Here is a 26,279-nt window from a genome sequence, read left to right as displayed (position 1 = left end):
AACCCGGGAAGTGGAGCTTGCAGTGAGCCGAGATCGCGCCACTGCACTCCAGCCCAGGCAACAGAGCGAGACTCTATCTCAAAAAAAAAAAAGAAAGAAAGAAAATAGGAGAGAATACTCCCGAATATATTATGTAAAGCCAGCATTACCCTGATACCACACCAGACAAAGATATCACAAGAAAACTACAGACCAATATCTCTTATGAATATAGACACAAAAATCCTGAGTAAAACACTAACAAATCAAATCCAGCAATTTATAAAGAAGATTATATACCATGACCAAGTGGGATTCATCCTAGAAATGCAAGGTTGGTCTAACATCACAGAATCAATTTATGTAAAATACCATATCAACAAAATAAAAACAAAAGTTAGTCCTGGTGTGGTGGTTCATGCCTGTAATCTCAGCACTTTGGGAGGCCAAGACAGGAGGATTGCTTGAGCCCAGAAGGTAGAGGCTGCAGTGAGTTATGATATCCCATCTCTAAAACAACAACCAGAAAAAAAATTTTTAAACAAATTAGATCATCCCAACAGATGCAGAAAAAGCATTTGACAAGATCCAACACCCACTCATGATAAAAATATTTAACAGTTTAGAAATAGAAGGTAACTTCCTCAACCTGCTAAAGACTATCCACAAAAGACTGACAGCTAACATCACACTTTGAATAAAAGACTGAATGTTTTCCTCTAAAGATTAGGAAACAAACAAAGATATCTGCTCTTGCCACTTTTATTCAATATTGTACTGGAAGTTCTAGTCAGTGCAGTAAGGCAAGAAAAGGGTATAAAAGGCATCCCAGTTGGAAAAGAAGAAGTAAAACTCACTATTTCAGCAAGGCTGTAAAATATAAGATCAATATACAGATATCATTATTTCTATGTAACAGTATTTCTATACACTATCCATTAATAACCTAAAAAAGAAATGAAAAAAGCAATTTTATTTACAATAGCATCAAAAAGAACAAAATACTTAGGAATAAATGTAATAAAATAAGTGTAAGATATATACATTGAAAACAAAACATCAGTGAAAGAAATTAAATACTTAAATAAATGAAAGGAATTTCATGTTCAAGGATTGGCAGGCTTAATGTTATTAAAATGCCAATACTCCTTAAATTGATCTATAGATTCAGCACAGTCCCTATTAAAATCCTAGCTGTCTTTTTTGCAGAAATTAGTAAGTTGATCCTAAAATTTACATAGAGATGCAAGGGACCCAGAATAGCTAAAAAAAAAAAAATCTTGAAAAAAGAAGAACAAGGTTGGAGGACTCATATTTTCTGATTTCAAAGTACTTCAAAACTACAGCAGTAAAGACAGCATTTTACTGGGGCATAAAGATAGACATATAGATTAATGAAATAGAATTAAGAGTAGAGAAATAGATCCTTATATTTATGATCGATTGATTTTTGACAAGTGTACCAAGACTTTTTTCTCCAATGGGGAAGAAATAGTCTTCCACAAATGGTTCTGTGAAAACTGGACATCCACATGCAAAAGAATGAAGGTGAATCTCTTCCTTACACCATACACAAGAATTAGCTCAAAATGGATTATAGAACTAAGTGAAAGAGATAAACCTATACTATGTAACACTTAGAATAAAAAGGGCCAGGTGCAATCCCAGCACTTTGGGAGGCAAGGGCAAGAGGATTGCTTGAGACCAGAAGTTTGAGACCAGCCTAGGCAACAGAGTGAGACCCTGTTGCTACAAGAAATTTAAAAAAAAAACAAAAACTAGCCAGGTATGGTGGCATGTGCCTGTAGTTCCAGCTACTCTGGAGACTGAGGTGGGAGGATAAATTGTTTGAGCCTGGGAGGCTGAGGCTGTGGTGAGCCATGATTGCCACTACACCCAAGCTTGGGCAACAGAGCAAGACCCTTCTTCAAAAAAGAAAAGAAAAGAAAAAAACATAAAAATAAATCTTTGTGACCTTAGGTTAAGAGTCTTCTTAGATTCAACAGCAACAGCACAAGTGAAAAAAACTAAGATAAATTGGACACCATTAAAATTAAAACTTTCTTCCCACTGATACTGTCAAAAAAGTAGAAAAACAAGCCATCGAATAGGAGAGTATATCTGCAAAATATATGTATGATAAGGAACTCTAGAATATATGAAGAACTCTTACAATTCAATAACAATTATAAAACAGGGTAAAAGGTCAGAATATTTTCTCCAAAGATATATGAACAACCAATTGGCATATGAAAAGATGTTTCATATCATTAGTTATTAGGTAAATGTAAAGAAAAACCACAATGAGATATTACTTTATGCCCACTAAGATGGCTAAAAAAAATTTTTTTAAGGTAATAACAAGTGTTGGTGAGAACATAGACAAATTGGAACTCTTATACACTGCTGGTGGAAATGCAAACTGGTATAGCTAATTTGAAAAACAATCTAGAAGTTCCTCATGAAGGCCAAATATAGAATTACCATGTGACCCAGCAATTTCAGTTCTAGGTATGTACCCAAAAGAAGTGAAAACATACATCCACACAAAAACTTGTACATGAATGCTCATAAAAGCATTATTAATAATAGGTAAAACCAAATGTCTATAAACTACAAACTGATGAATAGATAAAATGTCATATAGCCACACAATGGAATATTATACAGCCATGAAAAGAAATGAAGTTTTAATACATACTACAGCATGAATGAAACTTGAACATTATGCTAAGTGAAAGAAGGAAGTCACAAAAGACACACATTGTACGATTCTGTTTCTATGAAATGTCTAGAATAGGCAAATCTATAGAGACAGAAAGTAGTTTAGTGGTTACCTAGGGCTGGGGGATTGCGGAGAAGGAGGGGAGCAACTGCTGATGGGAACAGCGTTTCCCTGTTTTAAAATTAGATTGTGGCGACAGTTACACAACTGTGAATATACTAAAAACCATTGAATTGTATGGGTAAATTGTATGGTATGCGAATTATATCTCAATAAAACTGTTAAAAATGCAATTGCAGGGATTCGTGTTGGATACAAAATTAATTAAAATAATATGTTAATTTTTAACCTCCTGACTCTCAGTTTATTAAACTGTAAAATTCAGATGCCTTCAAAAGTTATTAAGAAGAAATTATTGATTCCTTCATTCATTTATTCAACAAAAATATTTGTTGAGTGCACCCTAGGTGCAAGTACTATTCTAGGTGTAGGGGATAGAGCAAAGAACATAACCTAGCCCTTGTGACGCTAACGTTCCAGTAAGAGGAGACAATCAAATGACGCATGTGTTAGGTGAGAATTTGTGTTACAGAAAAAGTATATATACAAATATATGTAAATTTCATATATACATATATGAGGAATGGGGAGAGGTGAATAAGGTGATGGATGGAATGTTTCATTTTAAGTTGATCAGGAAAGGCTTCACTGAGAAGGTGACATTTTAGGGAAGTCCTGAGGGAGCAAGTCCTGTGGTTAATCTGGGGGTAAAGCACTCTGGTAAAAAAAGGCCTTGAGGCAGCAGTCTGCCTCTGGGTGTTCTAGAAGCAGTAAGAAAGCCAGCTCAGTGACAGCTGAGTGACAGAGAGGGGAGAGAAAAGATGATGGGGTGTAAGGTGTGTTGGGTGGGCGTCGGGGGAGGTACAAGGGAAGACGGGACCAGATCAAGTAGAGCCTTACTATAGATTGTTGTAAGAAATCTGTCTTTTTTCTCTGAGCCAGAAGAGCCATCAAAGGATTTTGAGCAGATTATCACACTGATCTGATTTACATGTAAATACCTACAGCTGCTCTGTTGAAAACAGACCGCAGGGCTGCAGCATCAGGAAGACCAATGGAAGACTGCCTCAGTGGGACAGGAAGATGGCTTAGGGTGCTAGTGGAGAAGGTGATTAGGAAGGATTAGCATCTGTATATATTTTGAATGAGGAACCAACAGGATTTATGGACAGATCAATTGGGAAGTGTGGGAGAGAGACTTAAATGAAAGAGAAATATAGATGAGTTAATAGGGCCGGGCACGGTGGCTCACACCTGTAATCTTAGCACTTTGGGAGGCCGAGACGGGAGGACAGCTTGAGGCCAGGAGTTCAAAACCAGCCTGGCCAACATGGTGAAACCCGGTCTCTACTGAAAATACAAAAAATTAGCCAGGCATGGTGGCGGGCATCTGTAATTCCAGCTACTCAGGAGGCTGAGGCAGGAGAATCACTTGAACCCAGGAGGCGGAAGTTGCAGTGACTCAAGATCACGTCACTGCACTCCAGCTTGGGCAAGAAGAGGGAAACTTTGTCTCAAAAAAAAGAAAATTAGTTAATAGATGTTAAATGCCTAAGCATTGGTAAACAGAAACCATTGACTACTTTTCAGCTGTTATTATTATTACTAATTCCTGTTTTGAGAGGTAATGTATAGAACCTATAAATATTACTTAACTTAAGCTATTCTTATTAAATCCCAGAGAGAAGCCTTAACAGGAGTTTGTGTCCTCTCTGCAAGGCTGGGTGATAGGCAGCTGAAAAAGCATCGAGGCTCAAGATGAATGAAATAAGAACTTCAAGTTCAGTCCTTAAATCCTACTTGAACCTGAGGTCCTTGCTAAGGCTGTTGGGTAAGATCGCTAAGTGCCCATATTCCCACCTCTCTCTCCCTGTACTCAGAACCTTCATTGCCTTCTTTTGAGCATTGTAGAGAATGTTTTCTCTTAGTTACCATCTTCAGTATTGTTTTTTAAACAATATTAGTGTGTTTTTACTAAAAAGGCATGCATATTCAATTCAGAGAATTTATAAAACATTAAGAAAAAAGTAAAACTATTCAGAAATAATATCACTCTAATATTTTTCTCAGATGGATACTTTTTAAATTAAAAATGGGATTATACTACACATACTGTTTTGAAGCCCTCTTTATTCATTTAACAATACATTGTTTCTTAACAATAAATACTCTTCTATAACATCATTTCCAATGGTACATAATGGAGAACCAAATTATATATTCCCTATTGTTCAATGCTTAAGGTATTTATAACTTTTTGGCATTAGAAGCAGTCCTATCAATGAGTGTCATTACCTATATTTTGTCAAGGAAAAAATTTCAACAAACTGAGTTTAAAGATCTAATTGGCTTTCTTAGTGATTCATTAATCAGGCAGCATCTCATGTACAGAATAGAAAGGTGTTCTCCTGGGCATGGCAGAACAGTTGCTTTTTGTAAGGTAGCTTGAGCAGCAACAAGGGAACAGCAGAGTGCAAAAAGTGGATTGGTTAACAGCAGGTTACTTCAGGTTACTTTCCTCATATGGCTAAAGTAGAGGGGGCTTCCTTATGCTGATTCAGTTTGTCAAGGCTTTTTTGGGTTTTTGTTGTTATTGTTGTTACTGTTTGAGACAGAGCCTTGCTCTGTGGCCCGGGCTGGAGTGCAGTGGCAGGATCATGGCTCACTGCAACTTCCACCTACTGGATTCAAACGATTCTCATGCCTCAGCCTCCCAAGTAGCTGGGACCACAGGCGTGCACCACCACACCAGGCTAATTTTTTTGTCTTTTTAGTGGAGACGGGGTTTCACTATGTTGGCTAGGCTGGTTTCAAACTCCTAGCCTCAAGTGATTTGCCCACCTCAGCCTCCCAAAGTGCTGGGATTACAGGCGTGAGCCACTGTGCCCAGATGACCAGGCCTTTTTGGATAGGTTGCTATGATCTCCTGTTTTCTGGAAAACTGATCTGTTTCTAAGTACAGCTTGATTATGAAGCACCTATCACAAGTGAGTCCATTCTGGTTTGGTCTGGTCTGTTCAGCCAACTGCGGGAACTGAGTCCAAACCAATGGCCTCTCATAAACTTTATTTAACAAAATCTTTGCAGCACTCTGATTAATTTCCCAGCAGAGATCTAGAAGTGGAGCTGCTGAGTCCAAGAGCATTCATAATGCTTTTTTTATTTTTAATTTTTTTAGAGACAGGGTTTCACTCTGTCACTGAGGCTGGAGTGCCATGACACAATCAAAGCTCACTGCAGCAGACTTGAACTCCTGGGCTCAAGTGATCCACCTGCCTCAACCTCCCAAGTAGCTGGGACTACAGGTTTGCCCCACCACACCTGGCTAATCACAGTGCTTTTGATACATGTTACCACCAACCTGATATTGATTCATCTAAGCCACCCATTTTTATGACTGAAGACTCCTTAGATTCCCTATGCTTTCTCCCAGAGGAAAGTGGTAGGACAGAATTTTAAACTACGAAGAACTTCAAGTTCAGTCCTTATATCCTATTTGAATGTGAAATAACTTCACCTCTCTGTTTTTCAATGCCTTCATTTGTCAAATGAAGCTACAGTACTTTCCTCAATGCAATGAAAAAGCCCCTTGAAAAGATTATGAATTCCCAAAGCACATATTACTTAAATCAAAGAATCTTTAAAGACCAGGCCCTGTCCTTAAAATCATCCTTTATCCTAGAGAAGAGGGAATGGACCTGGACCTCCTTTGTCTTGCCATTTTTTCCTGTTATATTGTAAGTCACATCTGGAAACTTACTGAATTGAGATCTGGGAACAAGAAACCAAGAACTCAATAACTGATTGTCAGAAACAGCAGCCTGTACTTGCTGCCTAGAGCAAGTGGGCATTCCAGCAGGAAGGCCATAGGATGCAGCAGAGGTGACTTCCTTCTCAGCAGGAAGAACTTGGCCTAGTATTCAATGTTGGATGGGTTGAACTTTGAGATGGTGGCTGGGCTGAGCCTGCGGACCCAGGGAGGATATGCTCTCCTCTCACCCCAGGTAGGGGAAGTTGGTGTTGAACTGCCTCCCAAAGGGGTGCTAGGAGAGAGGACTGGTTGCAATAAAGGAGGAAAGCATGAGTTTTGGTGGTGTCAGTAACTGTGGAAAAGCCCCTTCCACAGATCTCACTTCCCAGCCACCCGTGGGCCTTAGGCCTGAGTGAGTCAATACCGTTAAGCATCCCAACCCCACCTTTCTGCTCCTCGCTGTTGGAGCAGTCCCAGCAGAGAAAGCCAAATTTCCTCATCATGGTTCTTTCCCTTGTCCAGGTTATAAGACCTTTGAGGGCTCACTGAATAGCAGCACCTTCCCAATACACAGAGAATCACCCTAGGGCTTCTACGCCACAAACTTCACAAACCCCTGAACAGATTATCCAAGGCATGGGAAGAAGACTCCCCAACCAACATCAGAACCCTCCAGGAAATTTCAGTGCTCTTAGTAGATAAATTTGTAGAATTTATCTACAAATTTGTAGAAAACCTCCAAGCTCCCCCAAGGTAAATGGCTCTCCCAGCACCCCAAAGGAACCCATAGTTGCATCTTTCATATGGAGGCTACAGAGGCATCCACTGCATGAAGTCACCTCACCCAAGGGGCGTGGCAAGGTGGCTCCTCTGACTGCAGAGCCTCCATCCTTCCCTGAAAAGTGCCCACCATCGTCCCTCACATGTTCTCACATGGACCACGTTCTGGATGACATTCCTCAAAGCACAGCCAGTGGCCCTGCATGGGACTGAAGCCCCATGGAAACCACAGAAACTGCAGAGATCCCAGGAGCCACAGCCACATGTGTCATCATGATCTCAGAGGTTCACCCCTCAGGCAGGCTGACTGGATGTCATAAAAATTAATTAAATAACTTAAATTGACTGTTGGGGTGTTTGCTCAGAGCAGGCACTGACATCCCTCAGGCTTTGCAGGGCAACAGAGCTCATCTGAGTCATTCTGCAATGGGTCCCAGTGGAATCAGTGGAAACAGGGAGGCGCAGGTCTGGCTGCCCTCCCGGGCTAAGTCAGAGCAGGCCTCGCACTAGGAGGCAGGGCTGTGCCCCCAGACCCTGAATGCCCTTTACCCCCAATCAGGGGCTCTCTCCCTTCAGGATCTCACCCTCCTGCAGGAAAGGTCAGAGCGAAGCCTGCAGGAGTTCACAAATGTTAATCCCCACCACCACCACCTCCACTTCTGAGCAGATGTCCTTTTCTTTCTTCTTCCCCCCCGCTTCTTTTTTTTTTTTTAATAGAGATGGGGTCTTGTTCTGTTGCCCAGGCTGGAGTACAGTGGTGTGATCATAGCTAACTGCAGCCTTGAACTCCTGGCCTCAAGGGATCCTCCCATCTCAGCCTCCTGAGTAGCTAGGACTATAGGCATATGCCACCACTCCTGGTCCCTTCATCCTTTCTTTTCCTTTTCTTTGCTTTCTCTTTTCCCACATCCAATTCGGGAAGTGAGAGTTGGCATACAATTACCTAATAGGCAGATAAACATGCGCTTAAGGTCCAGGAAGGCAGGAATACCCCCAAAATTGTTTGAAAAGTATCTCATATCATATTTATCATCACATACACAGACACATGTATTAGAAAAATCATACCTTTGTTTACCTTGTTAACACTTTGTGGCTTAGTGTAGTTTTTCTTTTGAATTACATGGGGGTTGTGAAAACCAACACCATTATCTTTTCATGTTTTCTGAGCTTACAGCTGCTAAAGTCCTTGGGTAACAGTGGTGAGTTTTGAGAAGTTGTGCTTGGAGTTAGGGAGGGAGACAAGCTTTCAAATGTAAACCCATGTCTAATACCTAACTAATACTGGAGAATGTTGGTAGATGTGAGTTGTTTCAGCTACTTTGAGAGGCAGTAGTACAATGTAAGGTCTAAAGACTGTGAGGTCACACAGGCTGGGTTCAAAACTCAGCCCTGACATTTATATACTGGGTGATCTCAGTGAGTTATTCAACCTCTCGGAGGGCCAGTTTTGTCATTCATAAAATAAGTGATCCTTAGGGCTGAATGAGCTAATATGAGTAAGCTACTTAATACATATAAGCATTCAGTAAATGGTAGTTATTATTTTCCGAGATAGGTTTTAAAAGCAACTCTGCCATTTTTATTATAAAAGCTTACAACATGATAAGTTACGCTTTTAAAAAAACTTTTTTCTTATAAATAAACTAATTATTAATATCTCTGCTTTTTAATATGGAAAGACCCTCTATTAAGGGCGTCTAAATAAGCCAACTGTTAGATTAAGAACTTAAATCTCAATTCAGGTATCATTTGTTAATTTGTTCAGTTGATGAAATTATTCGTCTCATCACGGAAGCCAATTAAATTAGTGCATCTATTTTACCTATAATTTTAAAAGAAAAAAAGGTCTAGAAAGAGCAGAAACACTTTCCTTACCCAGGCTTTTATCATTATCAATTTAAGTAGACTTAGACCCAAAGAAGGAAAGGCTGGGAAGTGAAAGGGCGCTGACCCAGGGTTAAAGAGGGGTGGGAAGCTGGGGGAAGGGTTTCCATCTTGGAAAAGACCAAAACAAGAGCTTCCACGGAAGTAAACATTCATGCAGGAAAGGCCTGGAAACCTGACTGTTAAGTGGAGGGCTCCCGTGGTCCTAATCCCCCGATGGTGACTGATAACCCCCATTGTGTTCGGGCCTAGTGCTTCCGGGCAGGAAACCCCAGCCTCTGTACCAGGGATAAGGCAGGCTGGGAGCAGGCCTGGTGAGGGCATCTCACTGCCACTTCCTTCTCTCAAGGAGGGTCGGGGTCAGGCTCCCTTTCCCAGGACCTGAGAGTTCTGAGAGGTCCAGGCTGATGTGGGCTGCTGTAGAATCGGGCCTCTTCTGTGTGGAGGTCAGCCCTTAAAGCCAGGCCTAGGGATTGGGGTGAGGTGGCCCATGAGGGGAGGGATATGAGGAGGTTGAGGGAGGAGGGGTGAGGGAAAAGAAGATAAGAATTGGAAGATTCATAAGGTGGCTTATGTTAGGGTGACATAGTGATGTCAAGGGTCAGCACAGAAAGGGATTTGAGTGTTGGGCTAGGAAAACTCTCTCTTCCCTGTATTGTAATTTTTTTCTGATTTAACTTTACATTTTGGCTAGGCATGTTTTTAGCAGCTATATTGCGTCTTTCATTAAGTTGCAACTTCATATCTTAATTTTATTTAATTTTTTTTTTTTTTTTTGAGACGGAGTCTCACTCTGTTGCCCAGGCTGGAATGCAGTGGCCTGATCTCAGCTCACAACAGCCTCCACCTCCTGGGTTCAAGCGATTCACCTGCCTCAGCTTTCCAAGTAGCTGGGATTATAGGTGTGCACCACCATGTCCAGCTAATTTTTGTATTTTTAGTACAGACAGGGTTTCACCATGTTGGCCAGGCTGGTCTCGAAGTCCTGACCTCAGGTGATCCTCCTGCCTCGGCCTCCCCAAGTGCTGGGATTACAGGCATGAGCCACTGTGCCTGGACACATATCTTAATTTTAAAGTGAAGATCAAAATTTGATTATAACTCCTTTTAAAAAATCACATTATAAGGCCGGGCACAGTGGCTCCTGCCTGTATCTCAGCACTTTGGGAGGTCAAGGCGGGCAGATCACCTGAGGTCGGGAGTTCGAGACCAGCCTGACCAACATGGAGAAACCCTGTCTCTACTAAAAATACAAAATTACCCAGGCATGGTGGTGCATGCCTATCATCCCAGGTACTCTGGAGGCTGAGGCAGGAGAATCGCTTGAACCCAGGAGGCAGAGGTTGCGGTGAGCCGAAATCGCACCATTGCACTTCAGCCTGGGCAACAAGAGTGAAACTCTGTCTCAAAAAAAAAAAAAAAGAAAGAAAAATCACATTATTGCTTTTTCTGATTAGAAAATGTGTATATAGCTATTGAAGAAAATTTGAAAAAAAAATTTAATCACAAAGAAGAAAATTAAAACTACCTACACTCTTACCACATGGAAATAACTATGGTTAATGTGTTAATGTATCTTCTTCCAGATATTTTTGTATGCATAAATGTATGTACATTATTGGGATAATGCTCTATTTTGTAACCAGCCTTTTCCCCTGGACAATATATCAAAAATGTGTTTTTCTGTCCTGTGGTATTCTTACACAACTGGATTTTTAATGGCTAAGTATTCTGTCATATGTATTTTCATAATTTATTTAACCAACCCCTTTCACTGCATACTCAGGAATTACCATTTTTCCCCTCTTAAAAAATAACTGTGGTAAACATAATAATTACCACTTTTTTTTTTTTTTTTTTTTTTTGAGACGGAGTCTCCCTCTGTCACCCAGGCTGGAGTGCAGTAGCGTGATCTCAGCTCACCGCAACCTCCACCTCCTGGGTTCAAGCAATTCTCCTGCCTCAGCCTCCTGAGTAGCTGGGATTACAAGTGTGCACCACCACGCCTGGCTAATTTTTTTTGTATTTTTAGTAGAGACGGGGTTTCACCATATTGGCCAGGCTGGTCTCGAACTCCTGACCTTGTGATCTGCCCGCCTCGGCCTCTTAAACACTGCTAAAACAAAGATGAGGCATTACTGTGACAATTATTCAAAAGATTCTAAATTCAAACAAAATTCTGAGGAGTTTGAAAGGCCATCTTAATGTAGCTCTCAGGCCTCCCTTCAGGCTTGCAGAGGACGCAGCCACCTGACTCTGACCCAGGACTCAGCACCATGGAGCATGATATCGTTTGTATGTTTGTCTCTACCCAAATCTCATGTTGAATTGTAATCCCCAGTATTGGAGGTGGGGCCTGGTGGGAGGTGATTGGATCCTGGGGGGTGGATTTCTCATGAATATTTTAGCACCATCCCTTTGGTGCTGTCCTTGAAATAGTGAGTTACTTCTTGTGAGATCTGGCTGTTTAAAAGTGTGTGGCACCTCACTCTCTTGCTCCTGCTCTGGCCATGTGATGTGCCTGCCTCCTCTTCACCTTCTTCCATGATTGCATGCTTCTAGAGGACTCCCCAGAAGCTGAGCAGATGCCAGCACCATGCTTCCTGTAAAGCATACAGAGTCGTGAGCCAGTTAAACCTCTTTTCTTTATAAATTATCCAGTCTCAAGTGTTTTTGTTTGTGTTTGTTTGTTTGAGACGGAGTCTCACTCTGTCGCCAGGCTGGAGTGCGGTGGCGTGATCTCGGCTCACTGCAACTTCTGACTCCCTGGTTCAAGCGATTCTCCTGCCTCAGCCTCCTGAGTAGCTGGGACTACAAGCATGTGCCACCATGCCTAGCTAATTTTTGTATTTTTAGTAAAGACAGGGTTTCATCATGTTGGCCAGGATGATCTTGATCTCTTGACCTCATGATCTGCCTGCCTCAGTCTCCCAAAGTGCTGGGATTACAGGCGTGAGCCACCACGCCTGGCCAGGTGTTTCTTTATAGCACTGCAAGAACAGCCTACTACAGAGCATTTATTCATTCAATTGGCTCATATTTTTTGAGCAGCTACTATTTCAGGAGCAGAGGCTACAACCTCCAGAGTATTCATGAAGTTTGTATAGAGAGAGCTTAGGATCCTAGGATCCTGGAATCAGATTGCTTGCTGTGGTCCCAAGAAATTTACCATATGACTTTGGGCAAGTAACTGTACCACTCTGAGCCTCATTCTCTTCATCTGTGATGTGAGCATAATGGTACCTACCTCATGGATTGTTGTGGAAATTAAGTGAGATAATGCTTACAAAGCTTTCATACAATGTCTGGTGCATACTAAGTGCTCTAGCTATTATTATTAGCTTTAATACTGCCCTCCTGCTGTTATTATTGAAGTTTTGTTCATCTGAAGCTCTAGAGCCATCTCTCAATAATGCTAAACCTCTTTATTGCCTACACTTCAAATCATTCTACTCTTGTCTTGCCAGCAGCTTAATTGAGACAACTGTCTGATCTATAATCACTTGAGTGGTACACACTGTCAAGGAAAAAGGAAACACTCAGTTAACAGATAAAAATACGGAGTTCAGCAGTTAGCCTTCCACACTACAGGAGATACTTGATTAGTCTTGAAACTTGGAGTCAACAAAACACAATTGCTTAAGTTCACTCTGGACAAAGAGTTTCCTCAGCGAGGAAAAATCATGTTCCCTAGGTTCTACTGACATTTGGAAACTCTAAACCCTCCAGTTAGTCTTCTACAAATCACATCTGCTGGGACCCTGATATGGTTTGGCTCTGTGTCCCCACCCAAATCTCATCTTGAATTGTACTCCCATATTTTTTTACAGGCTCATAGGTGGAAGGGACTGGCCTTGTCTCAGATAAGACTTTGGACTGTGGACTTTTGGGTTAATGCTGAATTGGTTAAGACTTTGGAGGACTGTCGGGAAAGCATGATTGGTTTTGAAATGTGAGGACATGAGATTTGGAGGGGCCAGGGGCGAAATGAGATGGTTTGGCTCTGTGTCCCCACCCAAATCTCATCTCGAATTGTACTCCCATAATTCCTACGTGTTGTGGGAATTACACGTGGGAATTCCCACGTGTGGGAGATAATTTTAATCATGGAGGCAGTTACCTCCATACTGTTCTTCTGGTAGTGAATCAGTCTCATGAGATCTGATGGTTTTATCAGGGGTTTCTGCTTTTGCATCTTCCTCATTTTCTCTTGCCACTGCCCTGTAAGAAGTGCCTTTCACCTCCCGCCATGATTCTGAGGCCTCCCCAGCTATGTGGAACTGTAAGTCCAATAAAACCTCTTTTTCGGCCAGGCATGGTGGCTTACCCCTATAATCCCAGCACTTTGAGAGGCCGAGACAGGCGGATCACAAGGTCAAGAGATCAAGACCATTCTGGCCAACATGGTGAAACCCCGTCTCTACTAAAAATACAGAAATTAGCTGGGCGTGGTGGTGGGTGCCTGTAATCCTAACGACTCAGGAGGCTAAGGCAGGAGAATTGCTTGAACCCAGGAGGTAGAGGTTGCAGTGAGCCGAGATCACACCACTGCACTCCAGCCTGGCAACAGAGTGAGACTCCATCTCAAAAACAAACAAACAGACAAAACTCTCTTTTTCTTCCTAGTCTCAGGTATGTCTTTACCAGCAGCGTGAAAATGGTCTAATACTGACCCACATGCTCACTGCATCACTGATGCTGAGTAGGAATGGTGGGAGGAGCACAGAATGCCTCCTCCCAATCAGGGTATTTTCAGTCTCCTCTGTGGTCAGAACCTTTTTGAGAATCCAGGATTTCAAAGCAAAGAGGTGCTGAGGCCAACATTGAAATGGTTGCTCCACCCTTTCCACTCCTCCTTCTACAAAATTCCACAGCTGGGTCTCCACATTTCATTCTTATTCCTTGACAGGGATACAACACTACACTAACCTTTTTTGGCTATAACTTGTGTCATGTAAATGGCAAAATGCAGCTGAACACTGTGCTACCTGGAATGGAGATTTGCAAGGTGCTAATGGGGAAATTAAAATTACAGCCTGAGGTGGGCAGACCGTGCGGCTGGAGCAAGGCTGAAACTGTTGAGGAGCCCAGGGAGGAAGAAGAAGCAGCAAAAGAAGACAAAGAAGAATCTGATGATGAAGCTGCAGTAGAGGAAGAAAAAGAAGAAAAGAAATCAAAGAATAAAAAAGTTGAAAAACCTGTCTGGGACTGGGAACTTATGAATGATATCAAACCAATATGGCAGAGACCATCAAAAGAAGTAAACAAAAAAAAAAAAAAAAAAAAAAGTAGAAGATGAATACAAAGCTTTTTACAAATCATTTTCAAAGGAAAGTGATGACCCCATGGCTTATATTCACTTTACCGCTGAAGGGGAAGTTACCTTCAAATCAATTTTATTTGTACCCACATCTGATCCACATGGTCTATTTGATGAATATGGATCTAAAAAGAGTGATTACATTAAGCTCTATGTGCTCTGTGTATTCATCACAGACGACTTCCATGATATGATGCCTAAGTACCTTAATTTTGTCAAGGGTGTGGTAGACTCAGATGATCTCCCCTTGAATGTTTCCCTTGAGACTCTTCAGCAACATAAACTGCTTAAGGTGATTAGGAAGAAGCTTGTTTGTAAAACTCTGGACGTGATCAAGAAGATTGCTGGTGAGAAATACAATAATAATTTTTGGAAAGAATTTGGTACCAACATCAAGCTTGGTGTGATTGAAGACCACTGCAATCAAACATGTCTTGCTAAACTTCTTATGTTCCAGTCTTCTCATCATCCAACTGACATTACTACCCTAGACCAGTATGTGGAAAGAATGAAGGGAAAACAAGACAAAATCTACTTCATGGCTGGGTCCAGCAGAAAAGAGGCTGAATCTTCTCCATTTGTTGAAAGACTTCTGAAAAAGGGCTATGAAGTTATTTACCTCACAGAACCTGTGGATGAACACTGCATTCAGGCCCTTCCCAAATTTGATGGGAAGAGGTTCCAGAATGTTGTCAAGGAAGGAATGAAGTTTGATGAAAGTGAGAAAACTAAGGAGAGTCATGAAGTAGTTTAGAAAGAATTTGAGCCTCTGCTCAATTGGATGAAAGATAAAGCCCTTAAGGACAAAATTGAGAAGGCTGTGGTGTCTCAGCACCTGACAGAATCTCTGTGTACTTTGGTGGCCAGCCAGTACGGACAGTCTGGCAACATGGAGAGAATCATGAAAGCACAAGCATACCAAACGAGCAAGGACAGCTCTACAAATTACTATGCAAGTCAGAAGAAAACATTTGAAATTAATCCCAGACACCCACTGATCAGAAACATGCTTTGATGAATTAAGGAAGGTGAAGATGATAAAATAGTTTTGGTTCTTGCTGTGGTTTTGTGTGAAATAGCAACGCTTCGGTCAGGATATCTTTTACCAGACACTAAAGCATATGGAGATAGAATAGAAAGAATCCTTCACTCAGTTTGAACATTGACCCTGATGCAAAGGTGGAAGGAGAACCCAAAGAAGAACCTGAAGACACAACAGAAGACACAGAGCAAGATGAAGATGAAGAAATGGATGTAGGAACAGTTGAAGAAGAACAAGAAACAGCAAAGGAATCTACAACTGAAAAAGATAAATTGTAAATTATACTCTCACTGTTTGGATCTTGTGTGGAGAGGGAATGTGGAATTTAAGTCATTTCTTTTGGGAGAGACTTGTTTTGGATGCTCCCCACAGTCCCTTTCTCCCCTGCACTGTAAAATGTGGGATTATGGGTCACAGGAAGAAGTGGGTTTTTCAGTTGAATTTCTTTAACATTTCTCATGTATGTTAAATTTGTACTATTAAACTGACCATTCTTGATGTAAAATCTTGTCATGTGTATAAAAATAAAAAAGATTCCCCCCTCTAAAAAAAATTACAGCATGAAATCGCAAGGGGCTTCAAGATAGTTTAAAATCCTCTCCACTATTTACCCCGTCTTTAAAAAATGCTTCAGACTGTGGGAAAACGAAAGTGGCTCTCTGTAATTCCTGGATATGGCAATTGAGTAGGAAATGTGGCTTTGAGGGGACCAAATTTAGAAGTAATTGAAGAGGCAGCACCATCTAACTGGTGGAGGATCCAGCTGGATTTTCTGTTCCTTCATTCATTGAGCTGGCTTGACACTTCCCTTCTCAGTGCTTTCATTTCATTTTTTGTAAAATGAGAGTCACACTGCTAGATAATCTCCAAAGACCTGTATAAGAGTCTATGAAATTTTTTTTAGATGTTGAAATATTTTTAGACTTTGCAGAATTATTAAATGTATTGAGATACCTGATAAATATATTTATTAATAAAATGGTATAGGCAAAGATCATAGACAGATGATTCATAAGAAAAAATACACATAATTAATGAACATTTCCAAAGGTCACTTGTACTAATAATCACAATTTTCTACTTATCCCAAGAGTATATATTTTTTAAAAACAGTTCACACTAAAGAGTCATATGGAGAGTGTTGAGATAACCTTGTTTACTTGGAAGATCATGGTTATGCAGACAAACCTCTAAATCCAGCAGGGTCTAAGCAGGATGGGGACTTGATTTTTTGCAGCCTGCTCCACCCATTCACTTTTATGATGGACTCGGTTAGTTTTGTCTGCCTGCCTTCTGGGTCCTTTTCTTCTACTGTCAGCACTCCCCAGGTAGCCATTCATCCCTGACTCTCAGGCCATTTGTTTTGTGGATGCTGGGCAACACTGCCCCCACCACCCCCGCCAACTCCAGTAGAATTAAATTCTTGGGCTTTGGTCAGAATGATCAGGAAAGCGACATTCCTTTCTGCTAGCACTAATAGCTTTAAGAATGCATAGGCCAGGAGCTGCTGTGCTGCGATGAGAGGGACTGATTGAAAAGAAAACCAACACAAGGAAAGCTGTAGGGATACAGGACAAACCAAAGTGTTTTTCCTACCCTCTACTCTCACACAGTCACTCAGTGTAACACTTCAGACACCAGATGTGGGGGTGGTCTTCCCCTACACACCAAGCAATCCTGCAGATGATTCTCTGGTGGACACAAGTTGAGTGTCTTCAAATCAAATTCTATTCTATTCTCACACTGTCTTCCTGAAGATAGCAAGAGATCCCACAGATTGAGGGCTCAGTCCCATGACACTGCCCCCACTTCAGAATGCCAGTTGCAAGTGTAGGATGTGATCAGTGTTTCTGACCACAGCTATAAACTGGGGTTTTCCCAACCCCTTCCTTGGGATCCATTAATTTGCCAAGTGGCTCACAGAACTCAGGGAAACATTTTACTTACATTGAGCCATTTATTATATAGGATATTACAAAGGATACAGATGAACAGCCAGGTGAAGAGATGCACAGGGCAAGGAAAGTGGGAGGGAGCCTGGAGCTTTCATGTCTTCTCCGGGTGCCTTACCCTCCAGGCACCTCCATGTGTTCAGCTATCTGCAAGTTCCCAGAACTCAGTCCTTTGGGGTTTATATGTAAGCTTCATTACATATAATGATTCAATCGTGATTAAATTATTGGTCACTGGTTTATCAACCCAACCTTCAGTCCTTCCCCACTCCCCAGAGGTCGGGAGGTGTGGGGTAGAAAGTTCCACCCCCTAATTACATGGCTGGTTTCTCTGGCAACCAGTCCCCATTCTGAGGCTACCTGGGAGCCCCAGCTACCAGTCATCCCATTAATATACAAAAGACACTCATCACTCAGGAGCTTTCAAGGATTTGGGGAGCTTTATGTCAGGAAACAGGACAATGAACAAAAATATATTTCACAATATCACAAAAGCAAAGCCTAGAGTGTCAAGTCCTGATGACTTCGTATGAGTTCTTGGATCCAGTCATGCCTGAAGATGGTCCTATCCATAGACATTTTATGTCATTATTTTTGAAGTAATATAATATACAGAGTATTAAAAGCCAAATAATATTACAACATCTACAAACTGCAACAACAGAAGTCTCCTGCCTATTCCTTCCCCCCTTTTTTGTCTTCCTCTTTAGTGTTTTCTGCTACTTTATATTGTGTTTCTCTCCATATATCTAACCAATAGGGCTATCCTGCTATTTCTCAGATCAATACTTCTCATATGTTCCCTCATGAATTTCTTTGTGGAAGAAAAGGATTTAGCGCTATTTTCTCACTACCTATCCCTCACCCAACTTCATCTTTCCAAAATAGATATTTTACAATTTTTTGTTACATTACTATTTAGTTTTCATCTTATTATGAGGTGTTAGGTGATTACATTTTCTTCTATTACTGCTATTCTTTCTGTAAGTAATAATTGCCTCCCTTTGCTCATTTTTTATTGACTGTCATGATTTCTTTCTACACTCACAAAAGCCTTCTAAAACTCTGAATCGACTTCCTTTTTTAGTTAAACATCTGATATTCTTGTTTTTTTCCTTAGAAACGGTCTCACTCTGTCAGCCAGGCTGGAGTGCAGTGGTGTGATCATGGCTCACTGCAGCCTCGACCTCCTGGGCTCAAGAGATCAGCCTCCCAAGTAGCTGGTACTACTTGGCTAATTTTTGTATTCTTTGTAGAGACAGGGTCTTGCCATGTTGCCCAGGCTGGTCTCAAATTCCTGGGCTCAAGCAGTCCTCCCACCTGGGCCACCCAAAGTGCTGGGATTACAGGTGTGAGCCACCATGCCTGGTCTGATATTCTTTCAGTTCCTTTTTTTTTTTTTTTTTTTTTTTTTTTTTACACTAGGGACATTCTCTCCTGAAGCTTTTCATCTTCCTGCTTCAATCAGACTAGCTGACTTCTAGGCCTGCTGCAAGATTTCCTTGATTTTATCTTCCAGCCATTCTTGTGGTTGATGCTACTGTGTTAATCAAAACAGATCCTTCTTCCTGAGTACAAAGCTAGACTATGTCAGTTTTAGCTGATGGAATGTGAGCAGAAATGATTCCTGTCACTTATAGGCCTGGTCCATAAAAGCCTCCCAGGAAGATTCACTTTGTCTTCTCCTGTTGAGATGTCCAGGGTGATCTTGGAAGCTACATGTTAAAGATGGCAGGGTCTTTGTCAGTGGAGCTCCTAACAACTTTGTGGAGTCCTACCCCACTCTACTGTCTTTTTCCACTGATTGGACTTAAATGAATGAGAAATAATTTGCTAGCTTTCTATTCTGTAATGGTTCCTTTTTATAGCATCCAGTTCTTATTTCAATAATGTAACAACATTTGTTACCTCTTTGAGGACACTGAAGATTGTTGTGGAGTTTTTGTTGTTGTTGTTTGTTTGTTTTGCTTCCTGCATTGTGTCTGTTTCCTCTGAGTTCTTTTTGACACCTACCTGTTTTGATCACTCTTTCACATTGAGTTTTTCCTCAAGTATATGAGTATCATCATTGACCTCTGACCATATTTGAGAGTGAGGTATTGAAAAGCTGATTAAAAGCTATGTGACCATGGGTGGGGTTTGTTGCCTAGTTAATCTTCATTACAGAGATAAAGTGGCTGGCTGGGTTTTTCCAATTGAGAGTATCATCTCAGTATCATCAGGGCTTTTCTACTCCACTGGCCAGTCTTCTTAGAGAAGGATTCTTCAGTCTTCTGCCCAGGCTCTGTAGGCCTGACTGCTGCGTTCTTTGAGCTGATCAGGAAAATGGTTGATGTTCTCCCCATTCAGAACGTGGAATTGCCTGTTTTTGGAAGACTCTTTCCACTGTTTTTCTGTTTTCAGTTGCCTGCCCTGGACCTCTTTGCTACATCTGGTGTTTTGGGTCTGAAACCTCTCTGGTTAAAGTTTACTCCACAGTAAATCTTCTGTCCCCTGGCAGGGTTGGGGAGAGATGGGTACCTCTCAATGTTCCTGTTTCAGACCCATGTCTCCTTTTGTCCTTAGAGCACATCCCCAATTCCTGAGCCTTTCCAGTGTTCTGTGGTGTGAATGGGCTTGCTTCTCCTTTGAATTCTCTTTTAAGAATGTTGGGGTGCACAACTCAGATGGCCCCTTTTGATGGAGGTCTCATTTCCCAGCTGCTAGGAGTATTGGCTGATGACATTCCTAGGAGTTGACCATGGATGATGGGAACTGCCACATCTAAAGTTATCCCAAGGCCTGAGCCCCTTGCCTCAATTTGGGACCACTCTGAAGGGCTTCCTATGAGGTCTTCTGCGACTGTGCTGTGACTCCAACTCAGCCCCATCTGTCTCTACTCAGTCCTGCTTCTTTCACTCCCCAACAGGTGTTGTACCCAAGAGCTCTGCCCAGTAAACTTCCAGCACCAGATTTCCATCTCCGGGTCTGTTTCACTGGGAACCGAATCAAAGACACCTTTCAGTCTCTAGCTGTTTCATCTCATTTTAATATTCCAAAAATATATTGGTATTTTTCATCTGCTATTATCTCCTCTCCTATATTGATTGACTTTACGAGTATATACCTATTTTCCCTCTTCTGTTCTCATTTTATTGATATTTCTACAAGGCATCTAGCTTAAACATGTGTGTTCAATCTGTTGTTTGACCAGGAGTCTGGAAACATATTAATAACACCATGGAACACATAACGAATCCTTCCAGCTTCATATAGGTCATGTGAAAATTACTAAAACTAACTCCCTTTTATGGACACTATTTGAGATGAAGTATTAGAGAGTAAGAGACTATAGGGTAAATATGCCAGATGCAGACCGCCAATGGAAAAGCTAGAGAGCAGCCCCCATACTTTCCTGGATTACCCCCTCCCCTACCCCAAGCTATGCTCCCTCTCCTTCCTGGGGGTGGCGGGGGGGAGGGCACTGAATCCCCACCAAGCTCTGAGCCTGCTCTCTTCCTCTCCAGGCCTTCGCAGATGCTGCTTTCACAGCCTGGAATGTCCTTTCTTCATTTCACCTGACCAAGTCCTTTTAACCTTCCAGAACCCAGCACAGAGCATCATTAACCCCTCACACTCAGCACTGGGTCAGGTACCTCCCTTGTGCATTTAAAGTACCCCACACCTGCATTCATAACAACACTTAATATACCAGAATTGTCACTGCCTGTGACTTTGACCTCCTTGAGCACAAGAACTGAAAATCTTTCTTTTTAGAGCTAGTACTTCTCATAGTACTTGACAGATGTTTAAAAGTGGCTATAGAGGCCAGGCGTGGTGGCTCACACCTGTAATCTCAGCACTTTGGGAGGCTGAGGTGGGTGGATCATGAGGTCAGGAGATTGAGACCGTCCTGGCTAATGCGGTGAAACCCCGTCTCTACTAAAAATACAAAAAAATTAGCTGGGCATGGTGGCAGGTGCCTGTAGTCCCAGCTACTCGGGAGGCTGAGGCAGGAGAATGGCGTGAATCTGGGAGGCAGAGCTTGCAGTGAGCCGAGATCATGCCACTGCACTCCAGCCTGGGTGACAGAGTGAGACTCTGTCTCAAAAAAAAAAAAAAAAAAAAGAAAGTGGCTGTAGAACAAATGGAATAAATGGATCAATGAATAGATGTATGGATGCTTCAAACAGGCTCTCCTTGGAAAGACTGCCATAGAAGAGCAAGGCCTCAGGCTTGGGGAAAAAAGAGGAGTTCAAGTTAGGAATGAGTTTCTCCTGTCCAGCTCTCACCTAAACCTTGGTGAACCAGTTCCCAGAAATAGTAGAGTAAAGGAGGTGGTCCAGCCAGTTGTTACTGATCTGGATTGGCAGAAATGGAAGAAAAGATGCCGGAGTAGCAATGGAGTATTGATCCAGAAAAGGCAGAGAAGGGAAGCCGTATGTAAAAATACCAGCCTGAAGGTGCAAAAAGCTACAAACAAGAACCTAAGAGCTTATCATACCAACAACAAGAAGCACTACTACTAATGCTTATATCTTAGGGACTTTTTACAGTTCTGTGCATGTTGTAGCTCATTTTATCTTTACAACAGTCTTATGAGTTGGGTGCTTATTCATATTTTATAGATGAGGAAACTGAGGCACAGGAAACTTACCCAAGTCGATTCAGCTAGGAAGTGGCAATGCCGGAGTCTAAATCCAGACAGTCTAAATTTGGCATCCATGCTCTTAACCATGACAAGAGAAAAGCTGCCTCCCCTCTCATTTCCTGGTCTCACCGATTCACCACCTACCCCAAGTTGCTAGAAAAACAATTCATCGTTTTTGATAGAAGAATATTCCTGTCAAGGCAGGATTCCCAGCTGTATTTGGTCTCATAGCTCAGGTAGAAGAAAAGTGAGGTGAGGAAGACAGCTGGGAGGGAGAAAGGCCCAGTGTCTGGGATGGTCCTTATATCCCCTTCCCTTGACAAACACATTCCCAGAAAGAATCAGTATAGAGGAAAAAGGGAGAGAACAGAAAAACTGCAGGACAGGTCCAACTGACTGTCCCTCCCTGGAGAGTGGTCCCCTCCAGGCCTGGTCACAGGGACTCTGTGGCCTGCATTCCAAAGATGGGCTTTGGTTTCTGGACCCAGGAAGAAGGGGCCAATATGCATCAGGGATCAACTCAGAGTCAGTGACTCAGCCCACACAAGGCCCAGAGGTTCAGTAACACATCACAAGATGCTGAGACACGTCTCAAACACTTGCCAGCTGAGTCCATCTGGAACATGAGTTCTGAGCAGAAAAGAGCAGGGAGATGAGGGGAGGAGCCCTGGATGTGCTAGTCAGTGAGAACTGACTCAGAGGTGACTTCCAAGGCCAACCTGGGGTGATCTGGCTGAGTCTCAGACCAGTCCCAAGTGCTGTGGAAGCTCATGAGAGTGGCAAGGCCGAACCTCAAGACCAGTTTCCCAAGCAGGGAGGAGAGGGTGACTCCAACACTGCCTAGCCTCTCCCATGCCGTCCCTTTCTGGTCTCACTCAGGCCAGGGAGGACTGTTTTCCCAGGATGGCCCACCCTGAAATGTAGGAGGCAAAAGAAAGGAGGGCCATCAAAAATCCCTGGGGCAGTCTTGTTGCCACTCCTCTGAATCCTTTCAAAGGAAAAGAGCTCATAAGCAAGGCCATGAAATTGTTCCCACTTGTATAAGCAGAATTCTCACACTTGTGACCATTGAGCTTGTGATGTGAAATTACTTGTTCCATGTCTGTCTTTCCCACTGGGCAGTAACTGTTACCAGAGAAGGGACCAGGCTGGTCTTGTTCACTTGTGCCTAGGAGAGTACCCGGTACACAGCTGGTGCTCAACACATATGTGTTGGGTGATAAACTGTGCATGGATGCTGGTCTTCTTCTAGCCCTTAGTTAGGAATTCGTATGAACAAGACCTCTTCCCGCCCTTCTTTACCGGATCAGCCTGCAGATGCTCTTGCTCCCCTCTCCTCCGTCCACCAGGGCCTCATCTTGCATTTGCAGAGCCGGCAATTAAAACTCCCCCAGGAGCTTTCTTAGAGCCAGAGCTCCAGGTCACATGGCTTGGGCCACCGCATGGAGCCTGGGCCTCCTCTGGCCCCAGTTGCAGCTCAGGTGTCAGAGGCTGGGCTGGGGGTGGGGGCTGGACTGGGAGGGCAAGATTTCTAGGAATCACTGGGGGCCTGAATTACTCAGATGAAGAATTTGAGAAGTTGATTCAGCTTTTGGGAGGAAATGTCAGTAACTAGGGGAAAAACATCTGGGATGAAGGGCGAGCTCCCTGGCTATGGGAAAGTGTGCTGGCTCCAAGTCAAACTGGCTCTCATCCAGATTTTTATTTCTGGTGTTTGGTGGTTACATAAAAAAAGCTTATAAACTTAACTCCAGTTAGAAAAAAATACAACTATTTCAAATATTGATCCTGGATAATCCCTTCAAACCTGTCAGGGGGACCACCCGGTGTGAAGTGAGGTGGGGGCCCAGTAGGTGAAAACTTGGGGAGGGCCGGGGCCAAGGAGGCTCTGGGGCTGCTTGATTTGGAATAGCACCTTCTCCATGCAGGAAGACTATTTTACTGGTCACCTGGCTGCTTCCTATAGGATTTTAAGGACCAAGGGACAAAAAGTCAATGTACAGGCGTGCAGCCTCCAGCAGTGATTCCTAGCCTTTCTAGAGTGCTCCCATGCTCACATTTGCATCTGATATTTGGTGACTCTTCCTCTCTGGGCAGAAATAATAGGTTAGTGTATACTTTTCAAGTGGAAATGAATTAAAATAATTTTATCAGATTGAAAAATGCATGACAAATACCAAATAGAGGAATTAACGAAGTATATGAATGGACAGTTCACAATAGGAAAACAAATGCCAAATGAATGTGTGCAAAGATGTTCATCCCCAACAGTCACCAAAGAAATGCAATCATAACAACAAGGTACTATTTTGTGTCTTTCAGATTAAAAGGACTAGAAAGAAATAATATCATTTGTCAGTTTTAACTCTTGGAAGACCAGCGAGTCAACTGGAAAACCACTAGGCCTGAGGCCTCAGTCCGATGACTGGTCACCATATTCTCATATAAAAAGCGTAGAGAGACAGAGTTCTCCCCAAATGCCTACAATAACCAGTTAGAAAATACAATGGGAAAAAAATTCCTTTCACGGTAGCAACAACAACAACAAAATTTTAAATGCCCAGGAATTAATAAATTAATATAACAAGAAATGAGGAACCTAGATAAAGAAAGCATTCTGCCTTACTGAGAGACAAGGACATCAAAAGAGAGGCACACCTAAAAATATCCAGATGAGTTAAAGATTTCAATGTAAAATATGAAATTGTAAAAGTCCTAGAGGAAAAGCTAGGTAATTATGTAATTCTGAGATGGGGAGACTTTCTGTGGATGACCCCAAAAGCAGAAACCATTAGAGAAAAGTTGGATAAATATGACCTATATAAAATTTTTTAAAAATATGTTGATGAACAGCATAAACCAAGTTAAAAGGCAAATAACAAACTTATAAGTATTAAGAAATTTTCTCAATGTTAACAGAAAACATGTTACTGGCGTTGCATTTTGTTATGGAACATTCATTAACATCTATTCTAAAGCAGCATTCTTGGGGAAAGTGTCAGTAAGATGTGGTTTCAGTTCTTAATTCACAACAGCACATAATTCTGTGGGCCTTCTTCCAGTTCCTCAAGAACTACCAAGGTCTTTTGGTTCTGACATCCTCTACACTTGCTGGTATCTTTGCTTAAAAAGTAAATATGTCCTTTCTCACCCCATGGGCAGCCATGTCTCATGCTTCAGACTTGGGCATAAATGATGCCTTCTCAGAGAGGCTTACTTTAACCAGTCTAACTCAAGACATTCCTTACTCTTTATGCCACCAATATATGCATTTTCTTTATAGTGTTTATCAAAACCACACCTTGAAATATAAACGTATTTGTTCATTTGTGACTAGGCCTCCTCTGAAAGAGAATAAGGCCATAAGGGCCCTCAGGAAGGCTCCTGCCTATTCACAGGCATAGAGCAGTACTTGGTAGAGTAGAGTATAGCTGGCACAGGTCAGCCAGGCAACACTCATTTGTGGGACAATGAATAGGCACTCATCTGGTGTTGGAAGAGTAAGAGAAAATGAAACAGAGCCCCTCCCCTCCTGAAGGATTGGTTGCTTGAAAGAATGAATAGATGAATTAATGAACAGAGTTGGATAAGCCTCTCATGACAGTATTCTGTTTTGTCTCTGCTAAAGACCAGAACCTTGACTTGAATCAAGAGTCTTTGTCAAACTTAAACTTTACCTAACTTCAATCAAGTACAGATGTTCCTCAGCTTATGATGGGATTATGTCCCAATAAACTCATTGTACATTTTAAAAGATCATAAATTGAACATACATTTAATACACCCAACCTACTGAACATCATAGCTTAGCCTTGCTTACCTTAAACACAATCAGAACATGCACATCAGCCTACAGTTGGGCAAAATCATCTAACACAGAACCTATTTTATAGTAACATTACCATAAATAATTTTGAATCAAAATTCAAAATTCGAAGTATAGTTTTTACTGAATGTGTATTGCTTTTGTATCATTGTATGGTAGAAAATTCATAAGTTGGGGACTGTCAGTGTCTTGAATCCGGCTGTCATTATCTAACTGAAACCCTGCCCTAGTCAATACCCAAAGCCCAGCTCCAGAACACAGGGGACCACCGAAACAAGGAAGCGCAATTCAACAAATAAATTATTGACAAGGACTTTCACTTGTTCC

General features: G+C 42.0%; 1 pseudogene; it reads left to right on the top strand.

Annotated features, from left to right (window-relative positions):
* Positions 1–14,148: 14,148 nt before the first annotated feature.
* Positions 14,149–15,827, top strand: LOC100445253 (endoplasmin-like; annotated as a pseudogene).
* Positions 15,828–26,279: the final 10,452 nt, after the last annotated feature.

This window comes from Pongo abelii, chromosome 1 (assembly GCF_028885655.2).
Source record: "Pongo abelii isolate AG06213 chromosome 1, NHGRI_mPonAbe1-v2.0_pri, whole genome shotgun sequence".
NCBI classification, from domain to species: Eukaryota; Metazoa; Chordata; class Mammalia; order Primates; family Hominidae; genus Pongo; species Pongo abelii.
The sequence above is the reverse complement of the archived record's forward strand: the minus strand, read 5'-3'. Positions and strand labels throughout refer to the sequence as shown.